The 18,152-nt window shown below is 37.7% G+C and overlaps 1 protein-coding gene and 1 long non-coding RNA gene across 3 annotated transcripts in view; both read left to right on the forward strand.

Annotated features, from left to right (window-relative positions):
* Nucleotides 1-3,475: 3,475 nt before the first annotated feature.
* LOC125384430 lies at nt 3,476-5,892 on the forward strand. The gene is made up of 3 exons (XR_007223249.1): nt 3,476-3,646; nt 5,384-5,485; nt 5,790-5,892. It is a non-coding gene; the product is annotated as an uncharacterized LOC125384430 (long non-coding RNA).
* A 2,971-nt stretch (nt 5,893-8,863) lies between these two features.
* Nucleotides 8,864-18,152, forward strand: part of LOC124134165 (myocyte-specific enhancer factor 2A-like) — a 29,806-nt gene continuing 20,517 nt past the window's right edge. Inside the window, exons 1-2 of one of the 2 annotated variants that reach the window (XM_048403552.1) lie at nt 8,864-8,882; nt 9,429-9,508. The gene's annotated coding sequence lies outside the window, so the exon portion shown is untranslated. Of the gene's footprint in view, nt 8,883-9,041; nt 9,193-9,428; nt 9,509-18,152 lie in introns of those variants that run through there. The other variant, XM_046498864.2, reaches the window with a different exon arrangement.

Genomic DNA, 18,152 nt, shown 5'->3' on the forward strand with positions numbered 1-18,152 from the left:
AATTTGTAGACAGTGATTAGCAGTGTCTTCAATGTAAAAGGTACTGCGAACAGCTTCAGTAGCGGAGCCGTTAGTGATGTAATTTGATTGTGACGTCATGGTAACCAGTGATGTCACAATGGTCTGCAAAGCATTGTGATGTAATTTAATTGCAGCGATATCTACAGTGTATATATCGCTTGATCATCAAAGCGATATCTCCTGTGGGAGCCAGTTTTGGATGATAAATACAGACATAAGTATTGTAGTGGCAGTAAAATGTACAATACATTGTAATTGTATAAAATAATTCAATTATTTCAGGCCATTTAAATTTGGTTTGAAAGTATTAATAAAATAACTTTCTTTTATCTTTCTCCATGCATCATTGTCACATTTGTAAAACGGGAATATCACAAAATTTGGTGTTTTATTGCCGGTACACTGATCAATGTGTTGACTGAGTGGGATACACCGACAAGAGGGGTCCCTTATTTGTTGCCGGTACACTGATCAATGTGTTGACTGAGTGGGATACACCGACAAGAGGGGTCCCTATTTGTTGTCGGTGGACCCTCACTCTCGCTCTTCCAATGTTCCTCTCCGTCTGTCCAATGTATTCGGCCTTGCATCCAGCACATTGTATGACATAAATCAAGTTTTTTGAAGCACAATTCATATCTAAGACAAAATTGTTATGGATGAGCAACTTCTTTATTACAATTGGGCGACGTTTCGGTGTAGATTGCTTGATAACGGTGTTAGAATCTACACCGAAACGTCGCCCAATTGTAATAAAGAAGTTGCTCATCCATAACAATTTTGTCTTAGTTACCATTCCAACTTCTAAATGCCACTCAAAGAAGTCACAATTCATATGTCTGTTGTATATAGCTTTGACTATATACAATATCAATCTAAGCCATTTTGGCATTAGTGCACTACATAGAAATTGCAGGGGCGGTCGGGTAGCCTAGTGGTTAAAGCTTTCGCTCGTCATGCCGACCCGGTTCGATTCCTGACATGGATATAATATGTGAAGCCCATTTCTGGTGTTCCCCGTCGTGATATTGCTGGAATATTGCTAAAAGCGGCGTAAAAGCATACCCACTCACTCACATAGAAATTGCACAATATATACAGAAGTGCGACCCGCCCGGACAAACGAATGTTATCTGTTTAAACACCAATCTCACCAGAAGTAATGTTACTGGAAGCAATAATGATACAAATCATTGGATCACTAGGAGTGAGCTAGGAAATCAGTGTCAACAATAAACATTGATATATATGCAACAGCGGGCAAAAACATAAACGTATTAATGGAAATTGTTTTCCTGGGTAAAAGAACTTTAAAATAATAATTTTAATAGCAAAAGCTTAGAAAAAAGTGGTCCTGCACCATGACTGTGGAATTTATATTTTTTAGGTATGTTTTTTACTAAAAGCCTAGGCAAGTCTAGATCAAACTAACCAAGTCTAGTTTGCTTGATTCCACACAGCAGAAGGGGAAAGGTTCTTTCGAAAAAATATATTTATTATTTTAAAGACATGTTTTCATTGAATAAGTGTTAGTCTAAGAAAAAAGTTCTAAATTATTTTATCTGAAGAAAGAGTTCACAATTAATTACCATTTCAAATAACCAATTATGGCCATCAGCCCAACCGTTGTTGACAGATTGACAAGACTTTGGCAATGACTTGTGAAACAAGTGCTGGCATGAAAATACCGACAACATGAGCTCGGATAAACGAATGTGATCTGTTAGAACACCCCTCTGACAATACGTTACCACGCTATCATTGTCATCTGAGGTTTTATTGTAATCAAGATATTGTACGCACAACCAACGGTATCCCTTTTACCTGTGGAGCTGCAGAGTTCGTACGGCGACTTCGTGTGCCTATTTTTTTTATACAATTTGTTTTTTACTCTCCAGATGACACCCGTGTAGTTCAAAGGCTCATTCGTCCAGTTGGACGTCGGATCTGCTAAAGGGACAACTGCAGACATTCCTAATGCAAAGCTGCTTCCAAATTGCGCAGATTCTGGTCACGAGGCTTGTGTAAGGTGCCCAGGGGCGTTCCAATTGTGCCCCATCGACTCCAGATCTGGATTCTAGGCGGGCGAAGGCAGAGTTGTCACAGCGTTGTTTAACCCGTGTTCGAAGATCGGGGTGGAACAGGTCTTCAACAACAAATGGAGTGGGAACCTTCTTTCATCAGACCAATGTATTTTCCTCCAAGTTCTCAGATTTCATGCTGACCGTCGTGCTAAACACCATGCCAAACGATGGTGGTGAGCTGCTAGTTGGGTGCGTTTGGTGACTCTCCTGAGCGTCATTTCAACTGCTCCCAAGCGGTTCCTCAAAGTTTTGGTGGACAGACGACGACTGGGCATGCATTGGCGCTTCAGGACGGGACTCTACCGCCTCCGTGGTCCAGTGGTAGAGCGGGTCCGATCTCCGGCCGTAAAATACAAAAAGACGTTAAAAGGTGGTACTTGTTGTTACCCTGACTGGCTCTCGGCATTAAGGGGGTAGAACATGGACTGGTCAGTATACTGTGTCTGAGTGGAGTATTCATGTTAAACTGCCGCATGGTATCTCAGTGAGCTGGCGCTATAAGATCGGCATTAAACTAATATTGCCAACACACACACACACACACACACACACACACACACGTGCATGCACGTCGCTATACAAAAGCAATAGTGTGTGTGTGTGTGCGTGCGTGCGCGCGCGTGTGTGTGTTCTGTGTGTGTGCGTGTTCTGTGTGTTTACATGCCGTGTACTTCATGAACACATACTCATGATATGACCTGTCGCACAATGGGCTCTTGGGGTGGGGATTCCCAGCTAACACACGACGTTGTCACAACGTTGTGGAAAGGTTGTGGATTGGTAACGTCGTGAAATAACGTTGTCACAACGTTATTATAACGTCAACGTGCAACGTTATTTCACAACGTTATAACAACGTTGCACATTCACGTTGTGAAAACGTTGTGCATCGGACATCGCACAACGTTTTGTAACTACGTTTCTGAAACGTCGGTGAAACGTTATAAAGTTTGCTTCTTGATAGTCATAAAGGAATAGAACTGCTTTATCAAAATCAACATGAATTTGTCAGAATACGAAGGCAGTAATGCATTACCTTTCTGTATATTCGGCATTTGAATTTTCATCTCTTAGTACTAAAATTTCCAGAACGTAATTGCGTATCTCTATTACAACGTTAGTATTACGTTACATTGTAACGTTATTCCACAACGTAACAACAACGTTGCAAATTAACGTTGTGATAACGTTATGCTTTGGACATTACAACACTTTTTTGTAAATGATGTTTAGGAAACCACTTGTAGATCTACCATCTCGTAGTTTTATTTTTTTTAAACATATATATCTATGAACGAAGTTATCTGTCTACTAAATGTTGTCTAAAGCAAAATTACAGTAAAAACACATTGGCGCGCATTTTTTGCGACTGCTGAAAAGTCTAGCCTGTTGCCTCGTGAAGTGACGTCAAAATGACGTCACATTGTCGCGGAAGATTTGTTGTCACCAGCCATCTTAGTTCAAACTCACTCTGGATATATTACAACCAAGTGATTGTGCAGCAACGGGAACTGGACAGATGATCTGTGAATTCGGATAAGGTAAGTTATTTTTCAAAAGCAGTCTCCGCTTGTTGATATGTTTCTGTACATGCAGATAGTCAAATGATTTAAATGTATCGTATTATTCAGAAGTGGCGGGGTTTAGAATGCAGTTTGCCGGTTACTTTCACTGAGCTGAGCGTCAGTGTTGATAGTAATATTTGATACACAGAACGTGAAGTATAGCCTATAGAGGTGAAGGAAGCCCATGACTTTTTACCATATTATTATTTTATGGATACCAAGGGTAATTACCAAGGGCAAGCAGTAGGTATATGTTTGACCAGAATTCAGTCTGGCGGCGTTTTGTGGTCATATTATGTTCGGGTTTCGATCGTAAGCGTGTAAGGTCTGTAGGCCTAAATAGGCCTAACGTATGCATCGCCTACTGACCACTGACAGTTATCGCCGTTTCTTCCGTGTTATTTCTGAAATCTGAGAGTTTACATGTACTAATATTCTGACTTTGATTTTTGTGAAACAATGTGGCTCATTCAGGCCATGGGAAAGGTTGAGTAGATTTCTCTTATACAGCGAAGAGAGGGAATCAAAACAATGGAAGTATTTTCAGAAAAGATCGACTCTCTGTAGGCTGCTAGTTATAGCCCTAGTCTAAATGCTCAATGATGTTGTGAAAAATTGTATTTTCGGGAAGAGACAGAAGTATATTTGATGTTCCCGAAAAGGCCCAATTAGCACTGACTGAAGTAACCTAAATGTGAATCATCTGGTTGTTGGTGCTGTCTATAAAGTTTATTTGAGCAAGGCGCTTATCATGTGTATTTTTAATATTTCCAAAAAAAAGAATCAATTGATCATTTTCCGATAACTAAATCTATGTCCGACTCCCTTCTAATGAAAACGAGCAAAAGTAAAACGAGTCTCGTCGCGCGCTATAACGGGGTGTTTGCGGTATTGTTCTCGCTGGTGATGATAAGCTAGTCGATAATCAAAAGTTGAATATCACCATACATTGTCAGTGATTTGGTCATCGTTTGTTGATTTTTAAGGTGAGATAGGTGTAGATCTAGTCAATGTGCACCAATGAAAAATACAATGGAATTGATAGCCACCATATTCGTTCGGTTTTCGATCTCCGTATGTTGCCAGGTAGGCTACCATACTACAGAATTATATTTAACGATATTGAACTGTATTATGTTAATAAACGTAGTAAGTATATGATACTTGGTTCTCTGAAACGTTTTGGCAATGAGAGAGAATAAAATGGTGATCGAAAACTGAACGAGTAAGTTCCAGTGCTAGCTACGAAATCGTACTGTAGCTAGATCTATATAAACAACGCTGCGATGAAGATGTGAGTCGTTATTAGCTACAATGCCTGTCAAATATATCTGTTCCCGTTTGGATTCCGGTTTAGAAAAGGTCCCCAACAAACCATGTTTGTACTAACATGATTGTGTGTCATTGTACTCTGACAGAGGTTGTGAGACGTGGCTCACTATAACAATCACTGGTTTGTCAGACCGGTGTATATGTAAAACCAAATTACATTAGGTGTGTTTTTTTTATGGTACTCATAATTTTGTTACTTATATCTGAAGCCTGAGTTTATTTCCGATCGGACCTTATACATGAAGACTTTAGATTTACAGTTTTCCTAAATTTTAGGCAATTATACAATGTATGTTATCTTTTTGTTTAGACTACAGATCTAAATGTATGCTTATTGAATATAGTTTTAGTTTTGACTTTTTTAATATGTTTTCGTTGCAGCAAGGGGGAAAATGTTACACGACCATTCCAGGAGATAAAATCAAGAATGTTGAATCATTGAGGAACACACCAAATAAACCCTGGGCTGTGAATTATGTTAACGTAAGTACAATTGTTTACGGTTACATTCCATTGTCTATATCCATGTTAATTGGTGGGGTTTTTTTTGCTTGAAATGAATGCTAAGAATGTAGATCTATTTATATAAATCTATGCTCGTACCACGTTTTGTATTCAACCAGATTCTTGGTCTCTGAATGAATGTTAAAATTTGTTTCCATCAGTCACTTGAATTATACATTATAGTTTGAATATTGATAAAACCTTATCTCCAAATGAATGTTTCTCGTCATATGAAATCTTTCATATTCCTGCTCGAGATTTAATTAAGCTGTTTGTATTTCAGGGAAGTGGAAGTGAACACCAAAGAAAGAAGATTCTGGCATTCAATAATTTCGAAAAGTGTATACATTTTCTATAATCTAAAAATAATAAAATGTCAACGCAAATGTGTCTCGGAGTTCTTTGTTGAATGGTGACTTCGCATGACTGAAAGTTGAAGTATACTATATGGACTTGATTAGAGACCGACCATTTAATATTCAAGGAGGTCGGGACCTGGAACTTTTCTATGGAGATTACATATGTTTTCGGTCACAGCTACAAAAGCAGATATATGATTTTCTTTAACTCTATAAGCCTGAAGATAAGCACCTTGCATCTAGATCTATGTCATTTTTTTGTGGCAGGCATTTTTTTCACCAGTCTGAACCGTAATTATTTTTGTCAAGAATTTTCGGTGACAATATATTTTTTCGATAATATTCCACGACCCGGCCCTCCCCAGAAAATATCACATGGTCAACCCCTGACAATGTCTGCCATTCTTTTTTTTTGTTTCTTTCAGTACAAGCCTAAAGGGTAATTGTGTCTGACTTTGTTATAGTCAAATCATGTATCTAGTTAACAGCTCAGTGGTGTTTTTACATTTTGAACATTGTTAGCAAAACACAATCACTGTTAACCGGGCTATTCGACGCTCTGGTTTTAAAATATTGGTAAAAGGTATCTCGAATCATACACATTCACGTGACTAAAGCATATTCTAAAACATTTCTGGAACAAGTTTTGGGGTTGTTTTTACAACATTTTAGTGTGGAATGGTCACAACCGTATTTCATCCTTGTAACACAAAGTTATTTCACGTCGTTGTGACAACGTCCATGCTAGTACACAGAAAAACGTTGTAGGGACGCATTATTATAACATTGCCAAAACGTAAAGTACAACTTAACCACAACGTCAAATACAACGTTCCCTCAACGTAAAAATACAACGTTCCCACAACGTAAAATACAACGTCATCACAACGTTGTGACGACGTGAATATGACGTAACACAACGTTAGGCCATGACGTTGTGACAACATAAATGGGAGTCCACAGAATAACGTTATATGGACGTAACATCCGCAACGTTACCACAACGTAAACACGACGTTATCACAACGTTCCCACAACGTAAAATACAACGTCATAACAACGTTGTGACGACGTGAATATGACGTAACACAACGTTAGGCCATGACGTTGTGACAACATAAATGGGAGTCCACAGAATAACGTTATATGGACGTAACATCCGCAACGTTGCCACAACGTAAACACAACGTTGTCACGACGTTGTCACAACGTGAAATTGTTAGCTGGGTTTCTCCTGGTGATGAAAATGGACTTTCGCTCTTATTTTACACTTGTACACGTGTGTGCATTAGGGTGTGCATGCATGTGTAGATGACCCCATATCAGCTAAAGTGGGTCCATATATTTTCTTTTGATCTTGGGTCTTGGGCGGGACATGCAAACGGTTTAACCACTGTGGTTTTGTATCGAGATTTATATATTTGTTCAGCTTCAGCTACAAAACCAGATATTGTTCTTCTTTACAACGTTCTTTCAAAGTAAACACAATGTAATTTTTATGGCAGGCAATTTTTTCTCAAGTTTGAAGCATAATTATTAGTTTCAATAAAATAAAAATTTTCGATTATATGATTATTACATTCATTCCTTACTAAACTCGAATAAAGATACATTTTAATCATTCTGGTTTTGCTAGCTCTGACTAAGACCATTATGATATATTTCTTAATTAAAATATATGCAGAGATGTAATTGCATGTAAACCAGATGTCATGTTTTTTTTGTTGCACAATGTTGATATATGCAACAAAACAATAAAATTAACAAAAGAAGAAATTCTGATTTCTGTTTTAAAGGAATATAATTGGGTAACTCCAAAGGCAAAATAACAATTTAATAAGTCATTGGTAGTGGTATACTGTCGTGTTATTGATACTGGCAGAGTGCTGTGTTATTGGTTGTGATATAAGGTGTTGTGTTGTTGGTAGTCCAAGCCTTGTGTGACACAGTGTTGTGTTATGGGTGGTGGTGTGTGTTGTTGTATTATTGGTAGTGGCGAAGTGTTGTGTTACTTGTAGTGGTATAGTATTGTGTTATTGATAGTGGTATAGTGTTGTGTTATCGATAGTGGTACAGCGTTGTGTTATTGGTTGTGGTATTATGTTGTTATTGGTAGTGGTATGGTGTTGTGTTATTGATTGTGGTATTATGTTGTTATTTATAGTGGTATAGTGATGTGTTATTGGTAGTGGTATAGTGTTGTGTTATTGGTTGTGGTATAGTGTTGTTATTGGTTGTGGTAAAGTGGTGTGTTATGGGTAGTGTTATTGTGTTGTGTTACTGATATTGGCACAGTCTTGTTATATTGATAGTGGCATAGTGTTGTGTTATTGGTAGTGGCAAAGTGTTGTAAGTGATATTGATAGTGTTAGGTTTCTTTTGTTCACATACTTGAATTACGACTACAGTATGTTTTTGGATTGTAGGCATGACATACACTCATCCTTAGTATTGTGCTGTTTTCAAGTCAACATATCACTAAATTAGTATTTCTTCAAATTGAGTTAACTGTTTACTAGTAATCTGATGATAAATACTGTTATCTCAATTATATAGATGTTGTTCTTTCTTGGCGAGTTTTTAATATTTCCAAAATAGTGTAAATTCGATTATTTCTCAAGATGTGCGGATAACATATATGTGTCGGTATTTTGAAAAAGAAAAATATCGCAAATCATTGACATATCATTCTCTGAATGTATGACAGGTGCCCCCTGTCAATCGCTCACGAAAGTAGTCCACAATTATCTCCCCTTCTACAGTGGCAATGTGCGCGATGATATGACGTCATTATCAGATAGATTCCCGCCATCTTTCTTTTATTCTTTCTACTTTGTGTTTCTGAGAACCTTATGTGTATCACGTCAGACGTGTTTAACAATACGACTTCTTAAGTACGTTTTGGGAACTTCATATATCCAAAGAGTTACCAATTTACGTGTTATTAAGAACCGGATGTGACACACAACACATGGAATTGGTCGTCATGACAATCCGCCCAACAATATAGTTCTAAGGTGAGTTCAGGTACGTGTCTTTTTTTCCGGGCACATTACTCCATAAAGTATTCGAATGTTGTAAACTAACTTTGTTGTATTATACGGTTTCGTAATAAATCTTTTCCGATTTAAAATATGAATCGCAAAGGAAATTTGACACCAATTGACATGCGCAAGGATCGCCATATTGGAAATAGCTATAAATACCATCGTAATTTCCATTCCCTAAAATAGCACAAGTTGTAGATTTTTCACTGAGCAACATTTTACTGGACACTAAAAATAGACACCGCACGGATATTTTTGCTCATCTCGTGGTATTGTTTTGGTAAGATTGATGGAAACTTAGTCGAAATGGTGTTGTGTAAAGTTGTCGGGCTTTCCGAGGAAAAATGGCTTCGTACTTTGAGGAGGAATTTGAGTCGCCAAGCCGCTGTGTTCGCTTCTCGACTATGCCGTCTCCCATGTCGTTTTCGTATGCTTCCCTTCGTGTTGTTGATGTCATGTGCTGTCACGAATCACTTTGACAACCTTTTCAATGCCTTCATTTCTCTGTTCTGACAGATCATCATCAAATTGTGTCACCAAGAAGTTTGAAGTTTACAGGCACAGACCTTGACATATTTGGCTACTTCTCTGCTTGGGTGAGTTTGTAGGGTTTTAACTCCGTTTCGGAGACCACAGTCTTTAAGATACGTAAGGCGTCAATGTCAGTTACCTATATATTTCAGTTCCAAAGCATGCTACACTGACCAGGAAAAAACACTTTTCATTGTTGATTTTGTCAGCTATCAGCAAACTTTGTATAGAAATTCCTAGGTCATATTTACATTAAAGGGCAAGTGTACACGAAAATGAACCTATTTTTTTGGTACTTTTTCAACATTAAAAGTGTTAACCTAGTAGAGTCATAGACAAAAATATAAAAATATCACAATTAATTAACATATTTTTTTCATTAAAACGATTTATATTTTTCACATTTACCAAGTGTTCTATTTCCATAACAAAAACACCATGGCTTATGCCCCTTGCAATATGACGTCATTGGTGCCAATTGATAAACAGTATGACGTCATCAAGCTTTGTTAGAGCGGCTTCACGTGGTGTATGTACAAGTGTGTGATTCTAGCGTCTCAGGTGCGCAGCCTACTGATTTGAACATGGTATACTGTATGGCTTTACAATTTCTGTCTGGTCAAACGAAAATTCTTCACTATCAGACGATGAGCTGGACTCGTAGGCCATGTTGTTTTACCGTAAACTGGTACTTGATATATTTTGCGCTGAGAATAGACAGGAACCCAGTTGAATTGGCACCAATTACGTCATAATCTAAGGGGGGTAACTCAGGCCTGTTTAGCTCGCAAATCGAACGCCTCACAACGGCATTTCATTTTCACACTATTGTGAGCTTCCTACTTTCACTGTGAAAAAGATGAGTGTATATTTTCAAACACAGACACTAATTAATTCTAAAATTGCGTTTTGTTTAGAAAAAGAAAGAAAGTGATTTTTGCGTGTACACTTGCCCTTTAAGCTGCTTATATAAGTGTGTTACGTGGAGATATCTCCCCAATCATTGATATCTATATTATGTGTTTAAAGTCTAGCCTCCTGATGTAGATTTTATTTACACATTTTATTGACAGATGTATCCTCTTGGATGACCTTAATTCCCCAAAGTTTGGACTATCGTCTCATTGATTATTGATGGGATGGTGACAACTGCACCTTGACAATCAATCCTATCTAAATCAATATACCCCAAACAGGTGAAGTGAATCTGCAAAGTAAGACAGATATGATGTACATGTTAGGTTCTAAATGATACAGGTTTGCAGACAATTACATTTTATGTAGTGTAGCTACCATATAAAAACCAGCAAATAGTTTGTTTGTTGTTTAACGTTGCACTCCGCAATATTCCAGCTATATAACAGCGGTCTGTAAATAATCGAGTCTGGACCAGATAATTCAGTGATTGACATCGTGAGCATCAATCCAGACATTTGGGATACGATGACATGCATCAACCAAGTCAGCGAGCCTGACTACCCAATCCTGTTAGTCGCATGTTACGACAAGCATAGTCACCTTTTACGGCAAGCATGGGTTGCTGAAGACCTATTGTAGCCCGGATCTTCATGGGTCACCAGCAAATAGAGTTAAATGACATGTTTTGTGTTTTAAGGTTAAACTAAAAATCATGATATGCATCTGCATTATCAAAACATCAATAGATCATTCCAGAAAGACAACATCCAATGTGAATATCAACTTCATCATCACTAACAGTCAACTTCAGCTATTAGTCACTGTCTGATGACCAAGTCTAGTAACATTCTGTTTGGTCTAGTAAGCTCAGCTAATACTAGTCCATATGATAACACTGAAATCTTCTGAACAGTGGTGGTAAGAGCCACGTTTGGGCTAGTAGATTCAACAGCTTTTGGCACAGACTACTTATGTTTTCGCCAAATGATGAAAAGTGACATGTTCAAACTAGTGACCCAAAAAGGTTTTGGACACAGATTGTAATCTGACATTAAAAGTAATATTCCAAGATCAATGCACATAAGTAAACATAAGTGCCATCTGCACAATCAATACTGCTTCATCACACCTTAATTTGTACAACATTGTTGTCTCTTTCTGTATTAACTTCTTTCACTTTGTCTAAAGTTGATGTATTCACGAATGCCTGTATATGAAAGATCCAGGTGGAGAATAAGTCTTCAGCAACCCATGCTTGTTGTCTGAGGCGACTAACGGGATCGGGTGGTCAGACTTGCTCACCTGGCTGATGCATGTCATTACATCCCAATTGTGTAGATCCATGGTCCAGACTTGATTGTGTACAGACTGCCGTCATGTAGCTGGAGTATTGTGGACTGCGACGTTAAACAACAAACACAAAATAAAAACAAAAGATAATGAAATATGGTAATGAATTATAACCATGAAGGTTGTTGCATTCTTGCATGAGTGCAATATGACTCTAACCTTCTACCTGTCACATTTTACATACATTCATCCTAAATATTTCAAAGATTTGCGTACATTACATCACTTGTAAAACATTTGACCACTTTACAGTGTAGTCACTATTTTTAACCAGTCAATGTCCTAGTACCATCAAGTGGGTAATCAGCGACTGCTCAGACCAGTGAGTGCTCAGATAACATCCCACCTTATGGGTGAAAAATCACATTTTGACTTTTCATGATATTTTCAAACTACAGCATTTTCAGAACTAAACAATACAATTCACAAGCTTTAAGTTCAAATATTTATTACAGTGATACATGACATCACATGCCCTTCTCTGAAGTGAGTTGACTTTAAACGTCTTTAACATCAAAACACAATTGTCTCCTAGCACCCATAGGGCCCCTTTTCTTCCTGTTGGGTCAAAATTGTCATGCGACATGTGTCAGACTTTCAGCCATCAGCCATGTCTACTCGACACATTGTTTTATAATACTTTGACTTTAAGTACAAAACATCACAATGACCAACACAATGATTGCTATGGGAGAGATTTCCAAAGTGTTCTTACTGTACGAGTGGCAATTAGGTGTTATTGTTACTGGTACGTGACCACCAGGATTTTACTTGGTAGTGGGACGATGCATCGATGAATTTGTTAAGGACAAATCTTCGTAAGAGGTGACTAACAGGATCAGTGATCAGGTTCACTTACTTGGTTGATGCATGTCATTGTGTCCCAAATGAATGGATCGTTGCTCATGACGTCAATCACTGGATTGTCTGGTCCAGTCTTGATTATTTATAGACCACCGTCCCATAGCTGGAATATTGCTGTGTGCAGCGTTAAACAACAAGCAAACAAAATGAGGACAAATCTGGACCAACCCTGTATTATTGCTGTCTTCTCCTTTTCTAATATTTCTTATATATATTCCAAGCAAAACATGTCTAGGTAAGGGATTACTAAGAACAGGCCTGAATTTATTTGTGCTATGGAATTCGGAGGGTTTGTCCATTAATTTAGAAGTAATCTGGCAGTGATTGCATCATTTCTAGAAGAAAATCTTGTGAAAAATTTAGGAACACCAAAGTGTGTTGTTCATTAAAGGTGTCTTAAGATATTACTAACAATGGTTCTGAATTTACTTGAGCTATTGAATTTGCAGGGTTTGCCCAGGAATGGGGAAGTTGTCGGGCAGTAATTATATCATTTTTGGAAGAAAATGTTGTAAAAACTTATAAATATTAAAGTGTGTTCATATACTTATGAATGTCAGTTTAACTGTCATGTGACATGGAATGCTGTAAACTTTGTAAAAGCTTTGTAATGAATATACTCGCTGATACCTGTGCCATCCTACTAATTTACAATTGGAAAATTGCCAACCAAACTTAACTGAATGGCTTCCATGTTGAAAACTAGGCCAATCTAATTACTTGCTTAATTTTTTTACAGATCCTCTTTTCAGAGTTGATCATGTTTATTGCTTGAGATCATACCAAATGAGTCTTCAGTGATGGTTTGCAAAATGCCTAACATGGTCTTATGGTGTTAACAACAAACAAATATGATAGAGAAGTTGTGATGAGATTGTGAAGCAAAATTAAACAATGTAACCATAGTCTAATCAGTCTGTTATCTATGGATTGACAAGAAGAGTAAACAAAATTCAAGTAGAGTTTCTTCACAGATTCAGCAGGGTTCGGTACATTGTAGTACCTTGTTTCGCTTTCATATTCTTGAGCTGTGAGCAGACGTGACAGTACATATTCAAGTAGAGTTTCTTCACAGATTCAGCAGGGTTCGGTACATTGTAGTACCTTGTTTCGCTTTCATATTCTTGAGCTGTGAGCAGACGTGACAGTACATATTCAAGTAGAGTTTCTTCACAGATTCAGCAGGGTTCGGTACATTGTACGTTGTTTCGCTTTCATATTCTTGAGCTGTGAGCAGACGTGACAGTACATATTCAAGTAGAGTTTCTTCACAGATTCAGCAGGGTTCGGTACATTGTAGTACCTTGTTTCGCTTTCATATTCTTGAGCTGTGAGCAGACGTGACAGTACATATTCAAGTAGAGTTTCTTCACAGATTCAGCAGGGTTCGGTACATTGTACGTTGTTTCGCTTTCATATTCTTGAGCTGTGAGCAGACGTGACAGTACATATTCAAGTAGAGTTTCTTCACAGATTCAGCAGGGTTTGGTACATTGTACCTTGTTTCGCTTTCATATTCTTGAGCTGTGAGCAGACATGACAGTACATATTCAAGTAGAGTTTCTTCACAGATTCAGCAGGGTTCGGTACATTGTAGTACCTGGTTTCGCTTTCATATTCTTGAGCTGTGAGCAGACGTGACAGTACATATTCAAGTAGAGTTTCTTCACAGATTCAGCAGGGTTCGGTACATTGTAGTACCTTGTTTCGCTTTCATATTCTTGAGCTGTGAGCAGACGTGACAGTACATATTCAAGTAGAGTTTCTTCACAGATTCAGCAGGGTTTGGTACATTGTACGTTGTTTCGCTTTCATATTCTTGAGCTGTGAGCAGACGTGACAGTACATATTCAAGTAGAGTTTCTTCACAGATTCAGCAGGGTTCGGTACATTGTACGTTGTTTCGCTTTCATATTCTTGAGCTGTGAGCAGACGTGACAGTACATATTCAAGTAGAGTTTCTTCACAGATTCAGCAGGGTTTGGTACATTGTACCTTGTTTCGCTTTCATATTCTTGAGCTGTGAGCAGACGTGACAGTACATATTCAAGTAGAGTTTCTTCACAGATTCAGCAGGGTTTGGTGCATTGTACCTTGTTTCGCTTTCATATTCTTGAGCTGTGAGCAGACGTGACAGTACATATTCAAGTAGAGTTTCTTCACAGATTCAGCAGGGTTTGGTGCATTGTACCTTGTTTCGCTTTCATATTCTTGAGCTGTGAGCAGACGTGACAGTACATATTCAAGTAGAGTTTCTTCACAGATTCAGCAGTGTTTGGTACATTGTACCTTGTTTCGCTTTCATATTCTTGAGCTGTGAGCAGACGTGACAGTACATATTCAAGTAGAGTTTCTTCACAGATTCAGCAGGGTTTGGTACATTGTACCTTGTTTCGCTTTCATATTCTTGAGCTGTGAGCAGACGTGACAGTACATATTCAAGTAGAGTTTCTTCACAGATTCAGCAGGGTTTGGTACATTGTACCTTGTTTCGCTTTCATATTCTTGAGCTGTGAGCAGATGGTGGCGTGTGCAACATTTGTGGCGAACAGAGGATCAAAGCCATTAGTATTTGTATCTTGATAATTAGGACACAAAACATTCAGTGTCTGGAATTACATTGTTTATTAGTACCAACAAGTCAGTGAGAACCCGTTTTTATATTGGACGTGCAATACTTAACTCTCAGTAAATACATTTTGTAATTTCATTGGTTCATAAAAAATGCTATTTCAGCATTTTGTTTGTATCAATGACTAAGCTTAACGTTACTGTGATAAATGGTATATACTATACGATAGGGAATCTAGGACAACCTTGTCTGTCACCTGTTGATAAACAAGTGATGGAATAAACTGATTGCCAACATACTAACACCTTTGACTTTTTTTTACAAATTAATATATTAAATTTAGAAGTTCAGTCAATGATGCTCACAAGGAATTGGGAACTAATGCATGTAATAATACCTTGATGGTATGAACAGTTCCTTTTCAAACGATTTAACATGGTCCTTGCATACATGCAGCTTGTATCATTTTGCATCAATACAAAAGTTGCACCTGGCTGGCACTTGGCTGTGAATACTAATAAGATATTTTTTACAAAGATTGTTACAAGAGGGAAGCTGCATTTATTGGTTCTAATAACTTGTGAAAGTTGTGTGGTGATCTTTGTAACAAATCGCTCTCTGTTCAAAGCAGTGACTTGCATACCAGAATCATTTACTTTATGATTGACTTACCGTATTCAACGTAATAAGTGCCCCGCTCTAATAAGCGCCCACGTCGAGATTTGCTAATATGTTGGCTATTGAACAATCCCAATTAGCACCCCTTCCGAACCCTTTTCGCATATATTACGCACCGCTTACTTCCCCTATTCGCATATAATACGCACTCATGTGATATATTCACCCTTTATTATTGGCAATTAAATTCTGGAAAAATATATCGTACATAAACATTTCAGGCTCTCAGCGAAATTTATCTTTCAACTCTGTTTTTTTTCCCCAAAATAATATTCTAATAAGAGCCCCCTGTTTCTAATTTTGAGAGCGCTTATTACGTCGAATATGGTATTTTCCCAGTTGTAAACTGATAAAAAGGGCAAACCATAGGAATAAGTAGGTTTGTGCTTTGTTTTGATGTTGAAAAAATACATTGTATATCAACTATTGGTGTAAAGATACAGCAATACGAAGCCAAAAATACAATACATCGATTTACAACCCCTGTCATGATACACTCAATACAGGGATAGACACAGCCATGAGTCCGTCAGTCCGAAACTAGAGAAAATCTAGACGGACTTCTTGTTTTCTCCAAAATCTAGTTATTTTACATGACCAGTAATTTGAAATGATACTCAGGACTAACTGGTGACCAGTGGTGTCTACCCCTTCAGTACAATATACAACAAGTTATATTGGTGTAAAACCGTGAATAATGAATTGTTCAACAACCAATGCGGATTCTCTAGTATTTCCTGGTTGGGTATTATAGCATAACATTCACAGTGTTCCCTCACCTATATGCTAATATAATATCCCATCTTCAGCCTTTGAAATTTAAACACTAATGATTCAGGGTTGTTATTCATCTGCAAAAGGAACAAAAATCAGCTTATGAAATAAAAGTATCGGTATACGATAGTATCATATCCATAGTAACAGGATACTTTTACTATTGTGTCGTAGCCCCATCGTGACATACCAACTCTAATAAAACTGGTGTTAAAGTATTTTATGGTACTGGGATTGGAACCCTTTGTCTATCAGTATCAATTCACAAATTAAATATTTCCCAATTCATGTTCATTTGAGAATTAATTTTCACTTTGTGTGACATCATTTAGGGTTTGAAGTTGTATTTGTTGACATTCATCAGCTGATAAAGACAGTTCCCTATGTGAGTACATTCCATGATGCACGGAATTGTTGACAATGAGGATGTTTGACCACATGCATGCAATTAAATACTCTAATTCTATGAATTGAATGCAAAAGCGCTGAATTAAAGATTAATGTGTCTAAATGATCAGAAACAACGCTTCAGTGTATATTCAGGGCTGCTGGGTAGCCTAGTCATGCCTCTGTCCCTGGTCGCTTTCCCACATGGGTAAATTTGTAAAGCCTCTTTCTGGTGTCCCCTGCCATAATATAGCTGGAGTATGGCTAAAAACGACTCTCTGTATTTATTCATGCAAGGTAATTCCCAAGCATATCCCCAGGAATTTGAAAGAATACAGCTTCAAGAATACAGTCGTGTACAAACACATGTACATTAAGATGCGTCGTTAATACGCTTAATAATATCAATTTTGCAGTCATGTGACCAGCCTCTCGTCTAATGGAAAAGCCAGATATTGTGTAAACTTCACATAAAATATTATGTGGTCATATTTACTATGTTATGTTTTTTTTAAGATGATTAAATTAGTTAATATGTACCTTGTTGCAAAAACTTCTGAATTTAAGAAGTTTTAAAAGATACAAAATTTAAACAAAATTCCTTTCCCAATTTGCCAGACAAGTGCATATAATTTGGAATCCTTGTTATATTCCTGTTTTTCTATCATATAATATCATGAGGTCCGGCATGATAAGACGACTCAAGGTATGCCTGTTTCATGTCGAGCTGTCACATCCACATCACTTTAAATAGAGGACCTTTTTCCCCCTCCAAACATTGACAGTTCATGAGTTGCACACAGCACAGTTGGATAATGTCTGTTGTTGTGCCTATTGGAAGTGCTGAGATAACAAAGTTTGGCACAACTACCCAAATGAAGCAAAGCAATCGATGACAATACGTCTGACCGATGTTGTTTTTTAGACCGGTGATAGGTATGGATTGTTGCTCATGGTATCAATCACTGGATTGTCTGTTACAGACCACATTATTTACAGCCTGCTGTCATATGCAGTGCAACCACAGTTTCCTTGGAAATTGTCTGGATTACAAATTTAAGGATAAATGGGTCATGACACTTTTGTAATATCAGTTCAACCATTTCAACTGTTTATCGATTCCTGTGATAAACATGTTGTAAGGAGGGTTTCTGGTTTAACGGCGT

This window comes from Haliotis rufescens, unplaced genomic scaffold, assembly GCF_023055435.1.
Source record: "Haliotis rufescens isolate VD_foot unplaced genomic scaffold, xgHalRufe1.0.p SCAF_1, whole genome shotgun sequence".
Lineage (NCBI taxonomy): Eukaryota > Metazoa > Mollusca > Gastropoda > Lepetellida > Haliotidae > Haliotis > Haliotis rufescens.